The sequence below is a fragment of the Cyprinus carpio genome, unplaced genomic scaffold (genome assembly GCF_018340385.1).
Source record: "Cyprinus carpio isolate SPL01 unplaced genomic scaffold, ASM1834038v1 S000006694, whole genome shotgun sequence".
NCBI lineage: Eukaryota > Metazoa > Chordata > Actinopteri > Cypriniformes > Cyprinidae > Cyprinus > Cyprinus carpio.
Window position 1 is genome coordinate 27,155 of NW_024879306.1, and position 11,457 is coordinate 38,611.

Sequence of the window (11,457 nt, forward strand, 5' to 3'; positions counted from 1 at the left end):
AGGAACAACATTCACATTCCGACGAGACAAAGCACATGCTTCCTTTCATCGGAACCGCAGCACACACCTGTGTGTCTCGTTGTGTGCATTCACAAGAGAAAGAGAGCAGCTATCTTCAGGCAGTCTCAGTTCACCTGACACCTCACCGGAATTAAATTACCTCTTGGCCAAGGAGCCAGAGCCGAACAGTAATGAACTGTACTCATGCCATATGTACCAGTTATAAAGTCAAGATTAGCTGGACGAAAACAGGTGCCGCAGTGATTCGCGGCAGAATTAATAAGCAAAGCCCTAATAGTCCAGCAGTAGCAACATCTGAGCCGTGACTGGCTCTGACAGGCCTCCCTGTGTCGCTTCAGAGGAAGGTCTCATTTAGAGCGCATTTCAATAAGCCAGCTTTAAAAGATGTGACACCCCTGCTTTTCAATTTACATCTGTGGACAACGCTATTTGGTATTTGGGTTTCATTCTCACCCTTGGAAAATAAAGGCGCTATCTTTGCAAATACAAGCAGAAGCATTTTCACATGGGAAATTGGAAGTACATTACTGAAGAAATGTGTCAAAGCCAAATATGGATAAACTGGAACATTTACATGTTCTCATCCAGGACACAAGGAGATGGCCGATAATTTGTGTGGGTAAAAATAAACTGGCCTTTAAGAACACATTGTCCGCCTCTTCTGACCACCGGTGAAACTAATCATGTCTCAGTTAAAATGCTGTCTTGAGGTTTAGCGCTGATCTTGAAATATTTTTGTACTATTTGATTATGGATTTATTTATGCACATAAGCACTGGAACACTGTATCTTTTCTGAACAACACATACATCATATCTGTCTGAGTCGTGATGTGTTATTAAACTTTGCAGAAGAGTAACTTTTAGCACAAAGACAGAACTTGACAACTTGAACGTTTGACACCATAGCATCCTACGGACTAGTCCATTGTGCCAAATCAACAGCATGCTGAGGGATTTCTGCTGCACTCCTGTGTTACTTTAATAAATCTTTCATAAATCTGCAGGTTCTATAGCTTTATTTAACAGGAAATAATACAAAAAAACCTTCCTCTTATTTAAACTCTGTTCAGAAACTTCTTAAAAGTGTGTCCATAACAAAAACTTAGGTAACTGTGTTGTGTCTTTCAAGCTTCATATAACATGTCTTATTCTGCTCCCTACTTACATATGTTGTGATTTAGCATATCGTGAACATGATTTCAAAGATTTACATACACATACACTACAATTTACAAGTTTAGATTCAGTAAGGATTGTTTTCATTAAGATTTTTAATGACTTTTATTCAAATGATTTCTATTTCAAATAAATTCTGTTCTTTTGAAATTTCTATTCATCAAAAAACCCTGAAAAATAAACTAAAAATGAAAAAATTATTAAAAATCAGTTTCCACAAGAATATCAAGCAGCACAACCATTTTCAACAATGATAATAATATAATAACAATAATAATAATAATTAATGTTCAATAATATAAAAAAAAACATCAAAAAAATCTTACTTAACACATTTTTTTTAGCTTTTTATGCACATTAGGGATTAAAGAAACAAAATCTATTTTAAAGACCAAAAATGGGATTGTGTCTTCATATATTAACTGGAGCTGTCAATCAAATTAAAAAAAAAAAACTAATTAATCTTTTTTTAGTTTTTTTTTTTTTTTTCTGAAATTAATCGCAAATAATCCCACCTAACATTAAATAACATAAAACATTTTAAATATACTTTTATATTGCAATAATCTTCAAATTAATGTAGAAACAACATAAAAGGCAGTACATTTTTAACAGAGGTGGAAAGAGTACAAAAATATTCTACTTAAGTAAAAGTACCATTACATTAATGAAATTTTACTTAAGTACAAGTAAAAGTACCAGTCTAAAAATCTACTCAAGTAAAAGTAAAAAGTAGCTCATTTAAAATTTACTCAGAGTAAAATTACTAAGTTACATTTTAACAGTGGGAGGGAGGCAAAAAATGGGACAGGCCAAGGATGTCAAACCCAGTTCATGGAGGGCCACAGTCCTGCACAGTTTAGATATAACCTTAATTAAACACACCTGATCCAGCTAATCTAATCATGTAGGCTTATTTGAAAACTACATGATATGTGTGCTGGAGCAGGGTTAGAACTAAACTCTCCAGGAACTGAGTTTGACATCCCTGGGATAGGCCTATTAATCTCAAACTAGTTGTTTTTAATTAAAGGAATCAGTTATTTAGAATAATAAGACATTTGGGCTGTTACCAGGCAAATCAGTATCAACAAACTCATCTTTTAAATGCAGACGAAATGCAGAAGCTTCATTGGAAGTGGCATTTAGATGTATTTACACACTGTTTAATGCAGGACAAGAATGCATTTACAGTAACCTGGAGTTACAAATGCATGAATAATGTTTTGATAAACAAGACATAAAATGTTGAATACTCATTTGAAATTATAAGAAATTAATTATAAAAAAAAAAAAAAAAATCAAAAGATACTTTAAATGTGAAATTAAAATGGCCAGCAAGTTACTGTTAATAAGTGAGTCATTGCGATTGAACCGAATCATTTAAACGGTTGATTCATCCAGGAACGAAACACTGTCATGTTGCTCAGAGACGCAAAACTGTGCTTTGGTGGCTGTGTTTGTTGTAAAAATAGAGCAAAAACAGGCAATATGGTGTCTAAAACGCAGGTCTCTTAATTAACTTGTTTACTGACCTGTTGTAAAAAAGCGACTTACAGTGCATTCAGGCTATCAATTTTTACCTATCATAGGTAAAAGGTATATATATATATACATAGGTAAAAGGTATCATAGGTAAAAGGTATATATATACATAGGTATATATATAATCATGAAAAAGCCGGCATTCTTTGTGTTATTTTGATTTACTATATGAAATGATATAAATATGTAAATTGTTCTGCCCCTATATCTTCAATTTTGTGATCATTCTAAATGCATTTTAACAGACTGAATCACACAGTGAAAGAACGCACTATAGATGCACGCGCACATCATTAAAACAACAATTATGATATTATCGCAGACGATATACATCGCACACTCCGCACCACTGTCTTTTTGGCTAATTTGTGCAATACCTCTTGCTAAAGTGTTAAAGCTTCATTTTAACCACCAATGCAACGATGCAATTATTTAGCTTACCTCTACATGCTTTCGAAGGGTTGATGTCTTGTCGAGATTTTATAAGCTGCTAGTTTGGTCTCTCTAGGTAAGCACAGCTTACACTGCATAATAAAGCAATAAAATATGGCCAGGGGTTCACTTCATTTTTTCCTTCGAGCTCAACTTCAGAAATATGACGGGGTTTCGTTTTTTTAGCGGTGTCTGCACCACTAACGCCTGTTTTGTCCGTCTGCATCTTTCTTGTGATTTTAGCGCCAGTTTACTACAGTAGTTTCCAAGGAGGGATTTTTTTAAATTTTTTTTTACTCAGTAATTAATGTGTTTTAAAATGTAGCGAAGTACAATACTTCAAACAAAATATACTTAAGTAAAAGTAAAATTACAGATTTTAAAAATTACTTTAAAAAGTAGAAGTACACAAAAAAGCTACTCAATTACAGTAACGCGAGTAAATGTAATTCGTTACTTTCCACCTCTGATTTTTAATATGCATTTAGTGGCATCTTTTTTATATATATCTAAAGGTGAGTATCACTGATACCAATACTACTGATGTCTCTAGGAAATATTTTTTTCTCCTCCTAATATATAGCCATTCAACATTCCAGTATAGCTATAATTAAGAGCTATCAATTTTAACATTTATTAGACATTAAAAAATAAATAACTTCCAGTGAACCTAAAACAATCTTAACATAAATGTCATATTTAGCTACCTGTGCCCTTCAGCAAGCATGAAATACTGTATACAGAATTTGAATAAAGATATCAAACACTAAATTCTAAATTAAATATAGATGAATCCTTTAAGCTCCTTTTTGATGCGGATCTGACACACATCGTATTTTCTCACAACTCTTTGCCTTTTCTGACTCACTTCAGGTCTCAAAGTCTCCACTAATGAGCTGACGAGTTGCATCAGGTATGTTATGAGGGAGATAGTGCTGGGCTGCTCCAGGACAGTTTTGAAAACCGCTGCATTTCAGAGACTTGTTCTTAAATATAACTAATTGCCTATATAACACATACTTACATGCACAATTTTAAGGCAACTTTAATAGCCATTTTTGGTAACTTCATAACTTAAGTGACGATATAACTACGACACTGCATTCTCTTAGTTTCATTTGCATTTGAATAGGACATAGTGCTTTAATACAATACAGTGCGCCGCCATATTTGTGTGAGCAATTGAAGAGCACATGCTACGAGCACAGTATAACAGTAGACAGCACAGGAAATAGTTTTTCACTGACATACAGCCTGAAAACATCTCATCTGACCACAGTATACTGTTGTTCTACTGAAGCTCCCTCGTCACCTGTACCTTTTCCACGCTAATTTGACTAGCACCTGGCACTACTGGTATCCATCCCACACATGAATTTCCGCCTAACGATTGCGAAATTTTTTTTTCTTTTTTTGTGTGTTTTTTTTTTTTTTTTATTTTTCAGTTAAGTGTTAAGTCATAAGTAAGATGGAATTTTCAGTTATATGTGATTTTTTAGTTTGTTTTTTTTTTTGTTGTTCACAGATCAAATAATCTTCAATAGAATCGCAATGTGAAATTTGTTAACTCTGAGCAAACTATGGGTCACATTCCTACTCGTACTACTGCGTCATTCAGCCACAAACTTTATATTATCATTTAGATTAGGATCTCTTCTTTCAAACGAGATCATATTCACGTTTCTGTGTGCTTCCATCGGTGAGATATATAACGTTTTGTCCAGAAGCGCACCTGGAAAAAAAGAGCACTTTTTTGCCAAAACGCCCTCCCGGCCAGCGGCTCTTATCTTTTACAACTCTGTGCTGCTCAGTGGACTGCAATAGGTCAGATTACATGTCACTTTAGCTCGGCAGCCATTCAGAGCTGTGAAATTTGACACCTCTGGGTCAACAGAGGACTGCGGTCAAGCCAGCCGCGGTTTGAAAGTACACGGTCAAGCCAGCCGCACTTTTTTTTTGTGTTGTGCGTCTAATCGTGCACTTACGGTATGGGTGCTGGGAGCGGTCAAAATGGATGTAAAGAAGCTGTCATAACGGCGTTTCCTTTATACTTTTGCTGATATTTTCAATAGTTCACGGGTGACCCAAAAAAAAAAAAATCTGCATAAAACGTAATTTAACCCTAAAAAGAACTTAAAGGGACATCAGAATATTTATTTATTGCTATTTTATGCCATGATATAAATAATACAATTTCATTTTTTTTTAATTAATGTTTGTGAATACATTGTTTTTTGTACATTAACATTTGTATTGTACATTTATTAATATACATCATTTATCAATTTATATATATATATATATATATATATATATATATATATATATATATATATATATATATATATATATATATATATATATATTTATTAACATTGATAAATTATGTATTGTGTGTGTATACCTTTCAAGTAATAGTGACCTTGACTATTAATGTATTCATTTTCCAGTTAAATCTATTATACAATATTTGTACAATTTAAAGGCAAATCACTCCAAAACTCAATGTGCATTCTCACTCTTTTCTCATAAAAAGCACTTACTCGTAAAAAGGTTTCCTTAAAAGGTTTGTTCATTTTTCCAATTGTTAACTTTTAACAGTGACCCTGAATATTACTGAATTAATTTTCAAGTCATTTTACTGTATAGTTTTGGATAAAATTAATGGCAAAATCACTCCAAAAAAGTGCATTCTAGCAGTTGCAAAATTACCCATTTTCAAACACTCATAAAATTCTTTGCTTTATAGGTTTCCTAGTTCTTTCAGTTGATTCCTGTTCACAGTGTCTCTGATTATTACTATATTAATTTTCTAATATTTTTACTTTGTGGTTTTGGAGAAAATTAAAGGTAAATTCACTCCAAAAAAAGCAAAGTGCATTCTAGCACTTGCACCATTTCCCATTTTCAAACACTCATAAAAGTCTTTCCTCTATAGGTTTGCTCATTCTTTCATTTGATTCCTATTTACAGTGATCCTGATTATTAATGTATTATGTTTCAAATATTTTTACTGTATAGTTTTGGAGAAAACTAAAGCCAAATTCACCCCAAGCATGTAAGTGCATAAGCACTTTTACACCATGTCCCATTTTCAAACACTCATAAAATTCTTTGCTTTTTAGATTTTGCTTGTTCTTTCAGTTGATTTCCTGTTTCACAGTCCCTCTGACCATTACTGTATTAAGTTTCAAATATTTCTACTCTATAGTTTTGGGGAAAATTAATGGCAAATTCACCCCAAGCATCCAAGTGTATAAGCACTTTTGCACCATGTCCCATTTTCAAACACTCATAAAATTCTTTGCTTTATAGGTTTGCTTGTTCTTTCAGTTGATTCCTATTCTTAGTGATCCTGATTATTTTAGTATTATTGCACGATTATTTATTTTCTATTGTGTTGTTTTGGAGAAAACTAAAGCCAAATTCACCCAAAGCATCTTAGTGCATAAGCACTTTTACACCATATCCTATATTCAAACACTCATAAAAGTCTTTGCTTTTTAGGTTTGCTTGTTCTTTCAGTTGATTCCTATTCACAGTCACTCTGACCATTACTGTGTTAATTTTCAAATATTTTTACTGTATAGTTTTGGAAAAAATAATGACAAAATCATGCCAAAATCAAAGTGTATTCTAGCTTTTGCACCATTATCCCCTTTTCAAACACTCATAAAATCTTTGCTTTATAGGTTTGCTGGTTCTTTCAGTGGATTCCTATTCACAGTCACTCTGACCATAACTGTTTTAAGTTTCAAATATTTTTACTGTATAGTTTTGGAGAAAACTAAAGACAAATTCACCCCAAGCATCTAAGTGCATAAGCACTTTTACACCATGTCCCATTTTCAAACACTCATAAAATTCTTTGCTTTATAGGTTTGCTCGTTCTTTCAGTTGATTCCTGTTCACAGTGACTCTGACTATTACTGTGTTAATTTTCAAATATTTCTACTGTATAGTTTTGGAGAAAATTAATGGCAAAATTCACTCCAAAAACTAAAGTGCATTCTAGCTTTTGGACCATTTCCCATTTTCAAAAAACTCATAAAAATCTTTGCTTTATAGGTTTGCTCGTTCTTTCAGTTGATTCCTATTCTTAGTGATCCTGACCATTACTGAGTTAATTTTCAAATATTTTTACTGTATATGTTTTTGGAAAAAATTAAAGGCAAATTCATGCCAAAATCAAAGTGTATTCAAGCTGTTTGCACCATTTATCCCATTTTCAAAACACTCATAAAAATCTTTGCTTTATAGGTTTGCTCGTTCTCTTTCAGTTGATTCCTGTTCTTAGTCACTTTGCTTCCTGTTCACAGTGTCTTGCTTCCTGTTCACAGTGTCCCTGATTATTACTGTATTGATTTTTTCACACCAAGCATCTAAGTGCATAAGCACTTTTACACCATATCCCATTTTCAAACACTCATAAAATTCTTTGCTTTATAGGTTTGCTAGTTCTTTTAATTGCTTCCTGTTCACAGTGGCCCTGACTATTACTGCATTAATTTTCAAATATTTTTACTGTGTGGTTTTGGGGAAATTTAATGGCAAAAATCAAGCCACAAGGTGCAAACTTTTGCACCATGTCCCATTTTCAAAAACACTCATAAAAATCTTTGCTTCATAGGTTTGCTCGTTCTTTCAGCTGATTCCTGTTCACAGTCAATCCGACCATTACTGTATTAAGTTTCAAATATTTTTACTGTATAGTTTTGGAGAAAACTAAAGACAAATTCACCCCAAGCATATAAGTGCATAAGCACTTTTACACCATATCCCATATTCAAGCACTCATAAAATTCTTTGCTTTATAGGTTTGCTCGTTCTTTCAGTTGATTCCTATTCTTAGTGATCCTGACCATTCCTGAGTTAATTTTCAAATATTTTTATTGTATAGTTTTGGATTGATTTATTGGTTTGATTCATGCCAAAAACTAAAGTGTATTCTAGCTGTTGCACCATTGCCCATATTCAAACACTCATAAAAATCTTTGCTTTATAGGTTTGCTCGTTCTTTTAGTTGATTCCTATTCACAGTCAATCTGACCATTACTGATGTTAATTTTCAAATATTTTTACTGTATAGTTTTGGAAACAATTAATGGCAAAGTCATGCCAAAATCAAAGTGTATTCAACCTGTTGCACCATTACACATTTTCAAACAATCATAAAAATCTTTGCTTTATAGGTTTGCTCGTTCTTTCAGTTGATTCGTGTACTTAGTGATACTGATTATTACTGTATTAATTTTCAAATATTTCTACTGTATAGTTTTGGAGAAAACTAAAGCCAAATTCACTCCAAAAACTAAAGTGCATTCTAGCAGTTGGACAATTTCCCATTTTCAAAAACTCATAAAAATCTTTGCTTTATAGGTTTGCTGGTTCTTTCAGTGGATTCCTGTTCACAGTCACCCTGACCATTACTGTGTTAATTTTCAAATATTTTTTACTGTATAGTTTTTTGAAAAAATTAAAAATTAATGCCGAAAATCAAATACTGTATAGTTTTGGATAAAATTATTGTAAAAATATTTTGTTAATATGTTTTATTGTTATTTATGTTTGTTTCTTTTGTTTTTTAGTTCTTTCAGTTGATTTATTTATTTTATTATATTTTTACTTTATTGTTTTTGGTTAAAACTAAAGACAAATTCACCCCAAGCATCTGAGTGCATAAGCCACTTTTACACCATATCCCATATTCAAAGCACTAATAAAATTCTTTGCTTTATAGGTTTGCTCGTTCTTTCAGGTTGATTCCTATTCACAGTCACCCTGACCATTACTGAGTTTAATTTTCAAATATTTTTACTCTATAGTTTTGGAAACAATTAATGTCAAAATCATGCCAAAATCAAGGTGTATTCAAGCTGTTACACCATTACACTTTTTCAAACACTCATAAAAATCTTTGCTTTATAGGTTTGCTTATTCTTTCAGTGGATTCCTATTCACAGTGACTCTGACTATTACTGGTTAATTTTCAAATATTTTCTACTGTATAGTTTTTTGGAGAAAACTAAAGCCAAATTTCACTCCAAAAACTAAGTGCATAAGCACTTTTACACCATTGTCCCATTTTCAAAACTCATAAAAATCGTTTTGCTTTATAGGTTTGCTCGTTCTTTCAGTTGATTCCTATTCACAGTCCACTCTGACCATTACTGAGTTAATTTTCAAATATTTTTACTCTATAGGTTTTGGAAACATTAATGGCAAAGTCATGCCAAAATCAAAGTGTATTCAAGCTGTTGCACCATTACACATTTTCAAACACTCATAAAATTCTTTGCTTTATAGGTTTGCTGGTTCTTTCAGTTGATTCCTATTCACAGTGACTCTGACTATTACTGGGTTAATTTTCAATATATTTTCTACTGTATAGTTTTGGAGAAAACTAAAGCAAAATTCACCTCAAGCAAAAACTAAAGTGCATTCTAGCACTTTTGGACCATCCTCCCATTTTCAAAAACTCATAAAAATCTTTGCTTTATAGGTTTGCCTCGTTCTTTCAGTTGATTCCTATTCACAGTCACTCTGACCATTACTGTGTTAATTTTCAAATATTTTTTACTGTATAGTTTTTGTAAAAAAATAATGGCAAAATCATGCCAAAATCAAAGTGTACTCTAGCTGTTGCACCAGTAATTTTGCTCATAAAAGGTTTGCTTTATAGGTTTCTATTCTTTCAGTGGATTCCTATTCACAGTCACTCTGGCCATTACTGTATTAATTTTCAAATATTTTTACTGTATAGTTTTGGAGAAAACTAAAGACAAATTCACCCCAAGCAAAGTGCATAAGCACTTTTACACACATGTCCCATTTTCAAGCACTCATAAAAATTCTTTGCTTTATAGGTTTGCTCGTTCTTTCAGTTGATTCCTATCTCACAGTGACTCTGACTATTACTGTGTTAATTTTCAAATATTTTTCTACTATATAGTTTTGGAGAAAATTAATGGTCAAAGTCACTCCAAAAACTAAAGTGCATTCTAGCTGTTGGACCATTTCCCATTTTCAAGCACTCATAAAAATCTTTGCTTTATAGGTTTGCTCGTTCTTTCAGTGGATTCCTGTTCACAGTCACCCTGACCATTACTGAAAAAAAAAAAAAATTAATTTTCAATATTTCTACTGTATAGTTTTTGAAAAAATTAAAGCCAAATTCAATGCCAAAATTCAAGTGTATTCAGCTGTTTACACCATTCACCCATTTCAAACAATCATAAAAATCTTTGCTTTATAGGTTTGCTGGTTCTTTCAGTGGATTCCTATTCACAGTCACTCTGGCCATTACTGTTTTAAGTTTCAAATATTTTTTACTGTATAGTTTTGGAAAAACTAAAGCAAAGTCATGCCAAAGCATCTAAGTGCATTCAAGCTTTTACACCATATCCCATTTTCAAACACTCAGTAAAATTCTTTGCTTTACAGGTTTGCTCGTTCTTTCAGTTTGTTCCTATTCACAGTCACTCTGACCATTAATGTATTAATTTTCATATATTTCTACTGTATAGTTTTGGAAAAATTAATGGCAAAGTCATGCCAAATCTAAGTTGCATCAAGCACTTTTGCACCACCATTACCCATTTTCAAACACTCATAAACATCTTTGCTTTATAGGTTTGCTGGTTCTTTCAGTGGATTCCTATTCACAGTGACTCTGACTATTACTGTGTTAATTTTCAAATATTTCTACTGTGATAGTTTTGGAGAAAATTATTGGCAAATTCACTCCAAAAACTAAAGTGCATTCTAGCAGTTGGACCATTTCCCATTTCAAAAAACTCATAAAAATCTTTGCTTTTATAGGTTTGCTCGTTCTTTCAGTTGATTCCTATTCACAGTCGCCCTCTGACCATTACTGAGTTAATTTTCAAATATTTTTACTATATAGTTTTTGGAAACAATTAATGGCAGAAGGTCAATGCCAAAATCAAAGTGTATTCAAGCTGTTTGCACCATTACCCATTTTCAACACTCATAAAAATCTTTGCTTTATAGGTTTGCTCGTTCTTTTAAGTTGATTCCTATTCACAGTGACTCTGACTATTACTGTGTTAATTTTCAATATATTCTACTGTATAGTTTTGAGAAAATTAGGTTGGCAAATTCACTCTCCAAAACTAAAGTGCATTCTACGCAGTTGGACCATTTCCCATTTTCAAAAACTCATAAAAAATCTTTGCTTTATAGGTTTCCCTCGTTCGTGCAGTTGATTCCTGAAAACTACCGCCTGAACCATTACTGAGTAAATTTTCAAATATTTTAC